General features: G+C 35.8%; 1 protein-coding gene across 4 annotated transcripts in view; it reads right to left on the bottom strand.

Annotated features, from left to right (window-relative positions):
* MGAT4A (alpha-1,3-mannosyl-glycoprotein 4-beta-N-acetylglucosaminyltransferase A) overlaps window positions 1-14,881 on the bottom strand; it is a 73,958-nt gene that overhangs the window by 45,120 nt on the left and 13,957 nt on the right. The window lies entirely within an intron of this gene.

Below are 14,881 nucleotides of genomic sequence, written 5' to 3'. Positions count from 1 at the left end.
CTTGAACAAAGAACATTCAAAATATAGGGTCCCACCTGTGGCACAGTGAAATTGTTTCCCGATATAAGTACCATAAAGTAGTTCAGTTTTCCAACTTCCAGAGAATGGGTACTGGTATTAAATTTACGTTATTTGAGACCTCAAAAGCATGAATTCCTTTAAGGAATACTAGTTGGTTGATCCAAAGTAGTCAGCTTCTCACAATTACTTCAACCAGACATATCTGGGTTAAAGAGACTGTTCTAAAAGATATCTGAATTCCTGAAACCCATCCTTTAAAAACATACTACTGATTTTTTGTTAGGTCAAAATATTATTCAGACCAGTAAAAACATAATCATATTTTAAATCCACTGCCCTAATAGATTTTTTCTAGTTATTTAAGCAAAATGAAGTAAAAATAATTCTTTGTAAGAACTGAAGTCTTTTAGAACATTTACAGGAAAAGTGCTAGTTCTAGTAGTATTAGAGAGGTATTTGGAGATTAATGTGTATTTTGGTCTTTAAGGACCAGTTTTATAACTGCCTGTAGTTTAAAATAAATTAAACATTCCTAACAGTATTTAGNTTTAAGGAGTTGTGTCTTTGACACAGGCAGCATTTCAAAGCACTGATCAACTGCTCAGGTACTTATTGCTTAAAACCAAAAAACAGGAGCAGCAAAGTTCATCTCAAACTGAAATGCACTTCTGAAGGAGAGAAAACTTCTTAGGTCCTTGTAGCACCACCAGTAGTTGCCACCCACATGCCCCAACTTTAGAAGCGCAAATGTCCGTGAAGGCACCAGGAGTTTATAAATATTCAAGAACTCTGAAAAATCAAATTACATTCTTAAGTACTTAGGCACGAGCCTACAAGACTAACTTTAAGGATCTATTTTTATTTAAGTTTTGACTTAGCTCCAGTTTGATATTTCCTTCTCCCCCACACCCAAACTCTGAAGCTATTTGAAGGCTTTTTTCTTCACTTCTGTTTATGTAAATATTAGTAAAACCTTTTCATCAAAAATAGGATTTTGCAAGGAGAAGGAACCTATAGTATATAGAAGTCCCATTTATATTCTAAAATATATTTCTTTCCTCACAAGGAGGAGAGGATCAAAAATTGCAAATGACTGTGGAAGCAGTCTCCCGAAATTCAAGACAGCCTTTCTGAAATGTTTAGTATGAGAAACTGACTAATAGACCTCATGTATTTAAAAAAAAAAAAAAGTCAACCGTGTAGCCAATATTTTCAAACATATTTAACCATTTAATGTTTTACTGTTCAAAGGTTTCTCTAAAACCTAAAGAAATGGAATAGATTCCTTATGAAAAAGCATCAAATCACTTTTTCCATCGTTATGATAAAAACACTGACCTAACAACATGAAAGAAAGTCACAGAGAGCAGTGATTTCTGTCATGAAAAAAATATTCTTTTCTAATATAAGTAATAAGTAATAATACTCAAAGCATTATGAGTGTCTCTTTTTTCTTATGTTGAAACCTAGCGTAATTTAACAAAACAGAGGAAGGAATTCAGACAGCACATTATTGGCCTTACATAGCTGATGGAAGAACCCCAGAATATATCTGTCCTCTGACAAATAAAACAACCCTCTTTAACAGCAGTGGTAGCAAACATCAAACACATTTGGTCTCTGATAGTTTCAGCACATAGTCACATTTTTATTTAAGAATGATACACCATTTTATATTAAAGTGAGAAGGTGATTCATTTCCATACTTTGCTCTGGAAGCCAAGAAGATCAAATAAAAATAACTAGCCCTCATACTTCATATAAAAACATTCTTGTTAAGAAATTATTTGAGAACTGAAAGCATCAATTCTTTGTCATTTTCATTTAAACTCTAGTAGATTCAGCAAAATCCCAGAAGCTAAAACCTAAATATTTTAGCTGGCTTGATGCTCTGCACTTCTTGGAAAATTAACACTATGTCAACTCATTCAGTAGTTTGTTTTCTCAACTTCTTTTTTTTTCTTGTTGCAAGCTGTTCTCCTACATATGCAGAGCCTAGAATTTAGACAAGTTCACTTGAGAGTTGACACCGTATTTTGAAAATTAAAAATTCAAACCAAACTGTGAAAGTTTGCAAGTTTTTGACCAGAGATGGAATTTCATTTTTGCAGCCTACTCTTCTTCCTCTGGAAGATTCATGGTTGTCCTGTTAAACTACCGTAAAAAAATGTCATCACAAAAAGACATTAGCCTAAGTTACAAACTCAGTCCATTCTCCTCTTAGCCACAGACATTCTTGATTACATCATTTGATTTTTGCTCCAAACTTAGACGGTTCATAAGACAAGTTTTAAACCAGATCCCAATTTTCTAAACTCAGCAAGGAGTTTCTGAACATCTTAGTAAGTATACATCTGGTTTCTAAGTTTTGGGTTTTGTACGTCTGGTCTAATCTGTTAATGTACTTCAATCCATGATTTTAACAGCAAAGAGAGTTTTCCCTTAGAATAAAAAAATGGGACATCAAAGTAAAGGAACAAGAAAACATGCTGTAGTGTCCATTTATGAAAGTATTTTGCAGATTATCTCAGCTTGACTGACATAGCAAAAGAAGCCCAAATTGCAGGTTAATTACTTGTACTGGCAGAAAGCTCAGTATATTATAATTCAAGAAGAAAAGTATTCCGAACAACAACATGACTAAAATATTCTGAAAACACAACCTATGCCATTCTATGGATATTCAGCTTCAGTGTTCTTAAAACTGTCAACAGCTCTTAGGTTTTTTGTTCATGTTAGTTTTCTTATTGAAAAAAAACTCATTTTGCTGAAAAGGTAGATGAGGTAGAGTAGAAAAGCGGACCTTTCTAGAATCAGCAATGTTCTGCCATCTTTGGCTATCATAAATTTCACCATAAACCACTCAAAAAGAAAACAGATGGATCAATATTGAAAGAGGTACCTCAGCCACCAAACCTTTAATCAGAATGCGCATTTGAAACCCATATATACGTGTGTGTGTGCGCGCGTGTGTGTGCGCCAGTTGAGTAGGATTCCTGGTCAAGATACTGGTATTATCACAGCAACAAATCACTGAAAATACCCAATTTGTTGTTTACAAGTTTAAAGAACTATTTAAGAGCCACCAACCAGGCTGCAGATGCAATTTAATATTGTTGAGAGCATCTAAACACAATGCAGTCTTGACCAAAGCTGCACATACGCTGATATGGGAATTCAGAAGATTTTATTTACATACGTTTGGGCAGCAGCAGCAGATGAGCCCAGAGGAGTACCTATTTAGATGATACGCATGTACATCCACCTTCATTAATGTTGCACTGGGAAAAGGGGGTACAGGCACTATAATATCAAAGGCGACTTTTCGTGACCCGCTGGAGGTGTCTCTTTGCTGAAAGGAACTGAATGGCTGTCAAAGGAAAAGAACCAGACCCTACCTAAAGAAGTGAGTTTGCACTCCTGATGATCTCTGCAGTTTCTGACTGCATGTAGCCTGACGCTACTTGCTATTGAGCGTGTTATGATAGTTTGTGACTCTAGTAAAAAAAACCTGCCACTCTCTAAAAGAAGAAGAAAAGAAAAAATTCTGTGTCTGTTGTGTAATATGCCCCCCTCTTTTTTTTTTTGGAGGGGGGGTGGGGTGAGGAGAAGGGGAGCAGAATTGCATGAAGACCCTTACAAACTGAACAGCAGCCCAAGAGTGCTTCAGACAAAGGAATTCTCAGTTAATATTGCTGTTCTCCCTCAAGGAAAGCCCTTTACTGACTGCTAAAAGAAGCACTCCTTCCAACATAAAAAGCAGTATGAAAGCACAGCGAGACATTATTTGTCTTACCARTCAAGCAGGCTGACAAATGTATTAAATCACAGGCCATTTCCACAACTGGAAATAGGACATATTGAACTAAGGTGACTGTATTTAAAAAAGCAAGCTGTAATTTACTCGAGGTGGTACAGCTGGTTGTCTCTAAAGGCAGATGCATCAGACAACAAAATCAGAAAAAGCTTTCTGACCTTTCCATATCAACAGCAGACATTTGAGCCTTCCCTCAAACTGCAAATCAGCTAAACACTCATAGTAATGAATCTGCCCCACAGAGAAAGAAAAGATAACCAGCCACAGACTTGGCACTCATGAAAGACAGCAAGGCAGGTAGAGAAGGCGCAGGGTTTTGCCACATTATAGGCCTGATTTATACTTCCTGCCTTTACCAAAGTGCATTTTTGAAATCTCTCGCCCTCTTTGTTCATCAGATGAGAACAGGAAGAATGACTGCCTTCTGACACATAGACCTAAGGCTTTGGTTGGCAACAACACATCACACACAAATATTCGATTAGGAAAATGGTAAGAGCCAGAACAGATGCCCGATGCAGCAGGAGCTGCCCTCTATCCAAGAGGTGGATATTCAAATCCTTATTCAAATGAGGAATGTCTCACTGGCAACAGTACTAAATTCACTAATGTGTTTGTAACAGCTAAGTTTATGGTCCATACCAGTGATAACCATTTCAGTGTTGTTCTTCCATCCCTAGGGTTCCTCCTCCTTAGTCCCCACCAAAAACCTACACAGCATGCACCTTCTAACAAAAAAAAACAACAAAAAACAAAACAATAAAAAAGGTTTCAGCTGAAGCATCTGTGCTACAAAGTAAAGGTTCCACAGCAAATGGCTCATTTTTTCATACGTACCTTGTTGAAAAGTTATTAAAATGCAATTAAATAAATGTTTGAATCTGTAAGAATATACTACAGTAAGTGCTAATTCAGTCACTTATGTGATCAGGTGCTCAAAAACTTTTACTCCCATTATAAAAAAAACTACACTGATTACCATGATATCATGTGTCAGAGATAGTAACAAGCTTCATGTATTAATTCCAGTTACAGTTGCATCAAGAATGTTAATCAACTTACCAGTTGATATGAAATAGAGGGCTTAATGGACAGAGAGCTTCCACACTGAGATTTATATAGAGTCAGTAGGCATAGGAAGAGCACGTTACKCCCCAGAGAGTTAGGAAGTTGTCAATGTGCCAGTCAATTCAATCTGGCACTTCTATTACAAGAAGRTTTCTTTATTTTTCTTACATAAGGTGTAAAAATAAGTTCTGCATTGCCTCTATGATCATTTCAGATCCTTTAGGTGATGCATCAAATCACGTTATGAAGTAAAGCAGTATCCAAGTAAGTAATGACAATGCCTGCACTGATCTGCACTTCATTCCCACAGGGATGTACAAAACATGTATTTGTTTAGACAGTGCTTGATCTGTAATATCCAGGTACCTTCCAAGCTATGACATGTGAGTATCATCTGACCTAGTAGCCTTCTTTCTGCCTTACACCCTGATATTCTTTTTAATTAAAATCTTGCTATGCTAATACATAGCAGACTAAATTATTTTCAGTGTCAATCAAGGGGAAAAGAGACTGAATTCCTCTAGTAAATCAAACAAAACTCTTCTTACTATACTAGCACTTAAATCATTTTCAGCATCATCTTAAAATTGAAGCTTTTTTTGACAAAGGCTAGACGTCCAATTTTGGCAGGTTTCTGCAAAACTTAACTGTAAATACAATTACCCAATACTGTGGTACAAACTTCTGCTCTCATTGATACAATACAACCATCGAGCATTCAAGTACAGATGCACAGACAGGAGACACATAGCAGCATTTACTGAGGCAATTTGGCCATTGCTTTCACTGCGCTTTAGAGGTGGCTCCAGGGTTCAGAGGATATTCATGAGGCACAATGAAGCAATGAGCTCTGCAATGCCCAAATGTGGGGAGCTAAGGGAGAGGAATCATCAAAACAATTACACAGGCATGGCCAAAAAGTTCTGTCTGTATCAAAGAGATATTAGGGAGGTTCCAGAAACCAACTGTGCCATATAGACTTACAAGAATGGCAAAACAGTGTTATGAGACATCAAACCTATTGTGTATAGGCACAAGTCATACTTACACCCAACAATGTCAAACTAAGTGAAGTCAGAGGGTCTTAAATAATTTGGCCAAAAAAAATTAAGTTTCAATGGTGTTTACAAATCAGACTTTGATCTTCTGTCTTGAAACAGCCTAAAAGTGGATATATAGTGTCCTTGAAGTGTTACAATATATTAACATGGATGACTACTCCTCATACGCTAATTAGCTCTTTAGTGAAATGAAAACCTTTTACAAGCAAGTTATGATGAGTTATAAAATCTGAAGCAGAAAAGTAATCAACCATGCAAATATAGAATAAGGCAATATACTGTAAATGCTAACAACAGACATGCTATAAATAAAAGCTGTTAAGGAAACTGCTCAAGGTCAAGTTGTGTCAGTCCTACTTGAACACTTTATTCTATGGGCCTTTTTAGTTACAAACTTTGCAGCTATGGCTATTCATAAAGTTATATTATTATTTTGAAAGAATTAGACAACATGCAGTTTTGCAAATTTACTATTTTATGGAATTAAAGGCAGTAAAGTAAGGTAAATAATTTACATAAAAATACATCCTACTAATCACAAAAAAATTTTCTTGCTTCACAAAACAGTAAAAAAAAAAGTATTTAGGAAAACAAGAGCACAAATCATTCTTTTATCCTAATCTTGTGATTCAAATTGTCAGGAGTTTTCAGCAATCTGGTATTTCATTCTACCAAAACAATCTGGCAGAATTATTGTTTATTGCCCTTATCTTCCACATAGAAATTTATTTATTAGAATTAGAAGCATTATAAAAAAATGCTTATTTCTAGTAGCATTTGCTGTGAAGGACAGCTATTCTTTTTGAGTGAACTTTCCAAAGCTTTTCCTTACTTAAATTTTAAAAAATAACCAAATAAATTTAATTATTTAATTTTCCATTGCAACTTGTTCACATTTTGCACTTCAAAATCAGTATAAACAAAAAATGTTTTTTGTTCTCTCACTGATTCTAACACACTAGCACAAGTCTGAAGTGTTTGCTTTGAAAATTTCAGGGCCTGATCCAATCAAGGTCCAGATATTTTTGTTTAAACATTCCTTTGCAGCAGGAGCTGAAGTTGTTTTCACTAAAACTTTTAAAGTAATCTGAATGTGATCTTTTATAATATCTACTGGTAAAACCTTTCTATTTTGAAATGTAAATTTCAGAATCGATCTACTTGTGACCATGCTTTTAAAAAAGTAGAAAACTCTGCTTTAACACAGATTCCACTATACAAAAGCAGAAAAACAGAAGCAGTACAAAACAGATGAGATTCCTACAACCTGCTTTCCCCCATTTGCCATGGTATCTTTAATAAAAATGTACTAAAAGTAACTTAGCAATCATAACAGTTACAGAATAAAACATCTTCATAGAGGACAAAGTAAATTTAAATATACAAACTTTGTTGAAGCAGTGAACAATGTCTCACTGAAAGCTACTGCATGGCAAGGTAACAAGGAACCTCATATCCTGATTAGTGTTTCAACAGTCCGAAGTTTTAAGAGGCTCATATATTGCAAAATTCTTTTTCAAGAAATGAAGTTGTTAATTCAAAATGTAAAAGCTGCAAAAAGAGTTAACACCACGTAAAATGTATAAATTTAAACAGAACTCATACAAGTTTGAAAAAATGTAACCTTTCCTTATTGTTTTTCAGCTACTTCCGGATGAAATTTTCAAAAGATTTCATGATATAAACCAAGGCTATTTTAAATTAAAAAAAAGGCAAATAGACTCCCTTTACAATATTAATATCAGATTATCACATTAAACTGTCCTTCTATGAATCCCAAGTTATTCAAGCAAAATAGAGTATCAGCAGCTTCATCTTCCACTGGTAGTGCACCTTACACCAAAGAGGCAGATTCACATGACTTGCAAAAGAATAATATGACAGAGGAGCTGCAGGACACACATGAGTTTGCATCACAACCAATTAATTCCAAGAGTAGTTTGTCCTCTATGACTTGCCCACAGCACTGGCAGAAAATTCAGAAGTGTATAGCAGATAGCCACCCAAACTTTTCTCCACTTCTGGCCTCATTTTTAAGCAATTCCTTGATGCAGTAGAAAGGATGCTCCAAACCTTCCTCTTTCCTCAGTAAGAGATTTCACCTTTTTGGGTTAGCAGGCTACATATGCACATTCACTTCCAATTCAAATGAAGATTAGCCCACAACAGATTTCAAATATGTTTTTAATCAAGGAGAGTTTGTAAGGTGAAGAGTTTGTATTTAGCTGCCAAATAGAGACAATAAACAGCTATGTAACATTTCTGCTCTATTTTTTAAGCTGGACAATGGCTTWTTTTATTATTCTCCTTAACTTGAGGAGTTAAACTTAATGGACCTTCTCAAACCATAAATCCTGGCTGATGGGCCTGAATACATGAACACTAAAGCTTACATTCACTAGTTACCTGAATCACCACCAAACAACAGCTGTTAGCAACAAATCCTCCTGAAGCAAGGAGGAAAACATTTGTATTGGCTGTGCCCAGACAGGTAGTCAAAACTGTAACAAGCATCAATGCAAATAAAGTTGTCATCCTCATTTGCTTCTGTAACAATAAAAGTGTTTCTGCCTAGTTTCTACTTCCTCAGTATACATGTGGGTCTCAGAAGGATCACTGAACTTAAATGTATGTAAAATACTTCCTTAAAATAAATTTGTTTTTGAATTTACAGACTGGCAAATTCAAACCCTGACAGTAAGCTATTCCTAACCAATCAGAAGGCCAGTGAAGCCCAACTAGAACTGTGACAACTGATGAATGATTTTTCCAAGGGGTACTTCGATAGCTGGATAGAGCAGCCAGCAACAGTTTTAAATGTTTCCCCCTGCAAGTGATCACCTTTGCCTCTCTATACAAATTGTACAATACGGAAAGGTCACAATTTAGAAAATTTTCTATAACGCTATAAAAATCCCACTATGACACCATTCTCAAACCTCAACCAACGAGAGCTGACAGAGGGTCTGAACATTACTTTGGACAAGAGGAATAAAAAGAATAATGCATCAGAAAATCCACACACCCACGGCTAAGGAGGTCAAGTCAGAAGAAGCATATGGTGTTCTGTCTGTGCATTGGCTTCAGACAATAAGGATAATGAAACATATGATTTGTTTGGGAAGAGTTATTGGCAGCATCTGAGCTGATAGTCTTCTTTTAAAACAAACCCCAACAAGCTACAGTGAGGGAAAAAATAAAGAAATCTCACATTTACAATTTCTTTGTCTTGATTTGACTGTTAACTTAACTAGTGTTTTTACTTCTTTGCCTAGCAAATGACACTGCCCAGGACTACTGATTAATTCAATCCTCAGGCTTTTTAGGTTCCAGCTATTTGGTTTTTATTCTATTCCCAGTGCCAAGAAGCACTGTCAACTGTTAGAGCAATTCTTCTTTAAAGGGAAAGTGGTATAAAAAGGTCACTTGAATCGTAGGCTAAATCAGTCCCACAATAAGCAATCAGCATTTAACACATCTCTAGCCCTGAATAAATACAAGCTTCATAAATTGTATTCACAAAAAGCCAAGCATTTCAAAAAAAAAAAACAGTTCTAACTTTTCCCCCTCATAATGCATCTATATAGACTTTATAAAGATAATATAACAATCCCCCTGCATAAGGGAAATCAGCTCATGTAATACTACAAAAATCAGATGTCATACTAGATTTGCAATATCATATGCAATTTACTATATCTTTGGGGCTTTTTCTAATATCTTAAAACAAGTTGTATCCAGTTCATTAGAACGAAGAAAGATTTCAGTTTTGAGGAAACATGCTTCATTTTATTAAAACACAATCAAGAGACCAAAAAGACTAGCAATGCTTGTAAAATACACTTTGTTACAAACAACAGTTCTAGAATAAAATCGGTGAGGATTTTGTTTTTTTTTTTCCCCAACTAAACTTCTGAACCAGGCAATTTCGGTATTTTATATCATAGTTCAGTAATGAATCAAAACACTGAGAGCTTTATACCTATCTGTTTTTCTCTCAGTATTTGAGATGTTTTCAGCTACTTTAAATTTATAGCATCTTCCACACAGAATCGTTCACCTCAAAGGAATAGACAGCACAAAGAGTTCCATCTAAGAAATTATAATAAAGGAAGCGCTTAGCAGAACATGCAATCCATTGAATTTGTATAATTTAGATATTAACTCTTTGCAATGTCAGAAAATCATTACCTTCAAACAACCTTTGGCAAAAACCTTCACTTTAATATTTCTCTCTTGCACAAGGCTCAGATTAAAGGTACAACAGCACAAAAGAAACTAGGAAATGTCCAATAGTAATGTCACAGTGTTAAAAACAGSAATATGATTTCCAGTGACAGGTTTTACAAAGATCATTATGTCACGATTGTTTTTAAATAAACTACCAGTTAAAAAGCTGTGCTACAACTCTGAATAAAAATCTTATGCAAAAGAACTACTGCTTAAGCAAGCATGAAGTTCCAGTTGGGTAAATGTTACAATCATAGTACTGAAACATACTCTACTTTCAAGATATGGGATAGGTTGAAATCTAGACTGCATTTTTGGTAACAGTGAAGAACTAAAGTACCTAACTTATAAAAATGCAACGGAAATGCTTTTCTTATATATAAAAACCAAACAATCCATTCTACATTTCCATGGAAAGATCTGTACTAAGCATACACGTTGTACCCATTTATTATGTTTGCTCCCATCTCTAAACTTTTGTCTCATTTAGTTCATATATATGTTATTGCTATCAGTAACCAAAAATATCTTCTTAAAACTATACATAACAGCTAATTACGTTCAGTTCCAACAAGATCTATGACAGAGACTGCAACTGCTTATGCAGATCCTAGTAGTGTGGCTTTATAGTGATGAATAGCTAGCTCTGTGTGCTATCATAACTTTAACATTAAATATAATAACAAAAACTAACCCTGGTAAAGCACTATTCTTTCATATCTGCTATAAGGGAACAAGAGAGACAACCCTTTCACCTGAAATACCTACAGAAGATTTGCTGACAGTGTAAACAAATGTAATTACCCTTTAGGTAATTCAACTCCTTATCATCAGTTTGAGTAGAAGAAACCACCTGTGACGTCTCATGTTTCTCTTCAGACCTTGACCAGCCAATATTTTCAGCTACTTTCTAAAAACAACTACGCGTACTCATCTTAAGGTATCAAAACAAAATATACATGTTGTCCTGGTCATCTCAAATGCCTGTTTTTTTAATTAAGAAATATTTCTCTGTATATCACCTCTTTATAAGCTAATAAACTTCTAATTCAATGTACTAAAATCGTGCTCTCTGCTATAACAAAACTCTTGAAAGTAAAAGTTGGGTCTTTGATTTTGCTTGTTATAGACTTGATAAGTAAATTAAAATTGCAAAAGGGATCCAAAAGAGAAAAAGAAGTCTCTATAGAAGATCATAATAAGAACATTTTTGTTGAAAATGTTTATTATCCAAATGCAGGGTGTACAAAAAGCAAACCATTTTTCCAAATCAATTTGGCAATCACTCAAACTTCCTCTAATCCTGTCAGTCACATCTTGAGAACAGCCAGTCGTTAACTGAATCTGCATTTTACAGTTTTTCAAAATCTTTTGCATATCTGATGCCCCCGCATCTACTTCCTGCTTTAACAGCTACAATTATAATTAGATTTTAAAATTAAATAGCTAAAGTTTTAGTCAAAGGTTGCACAGATTATTCCTTGTATTCATACCACAATACACATTAGAAAATTCAGAAAACCAACTGATATGATATCAGCTCACTTCTTTCCCTTCTTCAGCTATCACACAATTAAATTGTTGTGCTGCTAACATTACACAATGTTAACTATACAGCTGGAACCAAAGCCAGCCACTGCCTCCCAAGATGCCTAGTGTTGATGGACTTCCTGTTTCAAAGGATAAAGTCAAAGATCATAGTCCTTTTGTTCTGAAAGCATCCATGTCAAGCAATTACTAGAGCTTGTCTGTCATCAATATTCTGAGGGTCACTATAATACAGACAAATAGAGCTGTATTTGGAAAACAAAATCAGGTACTCAGGTTTAGAAGCGATCATCATGCTAATATGCAGTCATGATCACTGGTGATCACACTCAGGCCTATAATTCTGGCATTGGAACAATCAAAAATTCACCCATAGCTGGACACCTGAAACTAGTTTAATCTCAACTCTGACATGGACTCAATCCATTGTATTTGTTTTGTTAGCATTTCACAGCCTTAGCTTTCATATAAATAAACAACAACACGAGAACAAGGTTAAAAATGATGTCTGTTTTTATGTCAAATAAGACCCTTCAAGGGATCAGAATTTCAATCGTGGCAAACATGAGGTTGTAAACAGAAAAAGAATGTTGCAGAAGCAGCAGTGAACATGCTTTCACAAGGTTAGAGAAGCCACTCCTGGGTTTCCAGCTAGACTTGACTGAAGCCATTGGAATGCGTCGCATGGAATGAGAAGCTGAAATATCGTACTTTTCACTAAAAAAGCCTCCAAAATATTCAACRTGAAAAAACTGACATTTTAACTTTCCCAAATCAACATTTTAATTACATATTTTTAATTATTTTTGCCATTACATTACACTACTCTTCATCAACATTATTCCACATTAGTTTGTGATGCTACAATGCCACATGGAAACGTAGTTCAAATAGGTTTGTATTTCAAATGGGCTAAGGCTTCCAAGCAGAACTGTAACTTTTGCACTGGCCCTTTCAATAACCAAGAAGTGAAGAGTTTGTGGAAGATTTAGCCCAGCATAGGAATTACTCCCACAGAAGCAGAGATGCAAGAAGCATTATGTACCTATAAACTGCATTTTAATATGGAGAATGGAAATAAAATATTTTTTGATTTTTCCTCTATAAGACTTTTTTTTACTAAAGTTTTGTTCAAAACCCCTATTTTGCATCATAAAAAATTGTGGATGTAAAAGTCCACGTCTACTTTTGAAAGATGTGAACAATACTGCCATGGGGTAAAAGCTTTTAAGTGTCCCATTACTTTTAACCCATTATTGCAATATATGTACAACTTTTTAATCAGTGAGAATGATCAGTAAATTGTATCAGCCATCAACTCTACAGTTTCATTTATATACAACTTATGATAAAAATGGCAACACCCACTTTATCTGAAAAAGCTTAACGAACAGCTTGCTACATTTATAGTTTCATTTTTAAAAAAGGAAATTAACCTCTCAATAAATAACATAGCAAAGCAGCCATGAATGCTTTTCTCTTGTATGGTGCATTTAACAACAACAATAAATATATGCACAAATACCAAGTAAGATATACCACAAGACTAAATGCAGATAAAAGCAAGCAGCTCAAGTACAGATTGTTGCCAGAATCAGAAGGCTATTCTCCACTAATTTAAAAGATGACCAAATACAAAAATACRCTCATGAACACAATCATAAGCAGTTTGTCCTACACTTCTAAGTAGCATTAAATCAACAGTATCATGAACAATCAGGTCCAAGTTTCAAAGCCAATATGCATAATTTATATGAAAACGTCTACCTGAATTTTAAATAAAATACCTCTCTCTTTCTCACCCTGCACTCTGGCAATTTTGTGCGACTAGTGAGAGCTAAGACTGGGTGGGGGGATGGGGTGGGGGAAACATCCCAAACCAAACAGAGATACTACATCTGCACAAGCTCCCTAGATCTGTTTTCCTACAGCTGCCTCTAACTTCTCACTTGTGGGACTTACATCCCAGTGGCCCCGGCTCTCCCTTGACACTCCCTTTCCCACCCCAGGATCCTCGCTTCCTCCACCACTATAACCCCAGCCCTGCAGAACCGGCATTCTGCCCTTGCCTCTGCATCACCACCCGAGCCCTCATGTCATCCCCTGCTTCTCTCCCCATACATTTGCTTCTTCCAGACTTCCCCATAACACTTCCATCTCTTATCTACCCACTTCCCTGAAGACATCACACAGTAATAGCATCTGCCTTTAACCACTAGCTAGGCAAAAGATAGCAGTGCTGCAGCAGATGGAGAGCTCTGCACCTGCTGCGTGGCCAGCGGGAACACGAGCACTAGCCAGCCAACCAGCAAAAACCAACACAGCTGCTCAGGTCTGGCCCTTCCCTCCCCGTGGGCCAAGCAGGGACTGTCCTCTTCCTAATGGCCTGTTTCTTCAAAACTTACAGGAACACAGTATTATTGAGAACACCAAATTTGACCTAAGTGAGCAGGACAGATTAAAAAAATTATTATGAAGGAGTGACAGAAGGAAAAAAAAAAGGAYTAAAGAGGCAGGCCTTAAGACAGAAAAAAACTGCAATGACATTTTAACTTTTGAAAAAGGTTAACCACAGCCATCTTACTTTCCATATCTGCCCAAGTCAATAGTTTATCGTTATGACTCTCCTAGGGAACAATGAAAAGACACTGGTACTACTCATAACAAAACACTGAATGTAGCGCATTTGATGAATGTTCTAGTTTCAATTGATCTTTCTACATGAGGATAAACTCTCACTTCACCCAATTCAAACTTTTGATCATCGCAATCTACGCATAGCTAAAACACCACAAAACTGGATGCAGCTCATCTTTGGCTCTCCAAAGTACAAGAGAAAGAGTAAAGTCTTGCATCCCATTTTAGCTCGCTCCTAGTCAAAAAATGTCAAACTAAGTTAAATATAGTTAGACTTAAAGCAATGTACAGTAAATATAGTGCAAAGCTTTAGTCTCTTTTCCAGTTTCTCAGGATGCTATAAAAATGCACATTTTTCATATACAACTGCCTCCTCAGTAAAGCCATGCAGAGGAGGAGAACATGGGAAAACGAGCCCCGACCTAATAAAGGTCATCTCTGCCTATGAATGCATATGTCCTATTTACATCAGAAGAGAGCACAGTTATTCCACTGTCAA

This window comes from Apteryx rowi, unplaced genomic scaffold (genome assembly GCF_003343035.1).
Source record: "Apteryx rowi isolate R43461 unplaced genomic scaffold, aptRow1 scaffold_103, whole genome shotgun sequence".
Lineage (NCBI taxonomy): Eukaryota > Metazoa > Chordata > Aves > Apterygiformes > Apterygidae > Apteryx > Apteryx rowi.
This window is presented reverse-complemented; position numbering and strand designations above follow the sequence as displayed.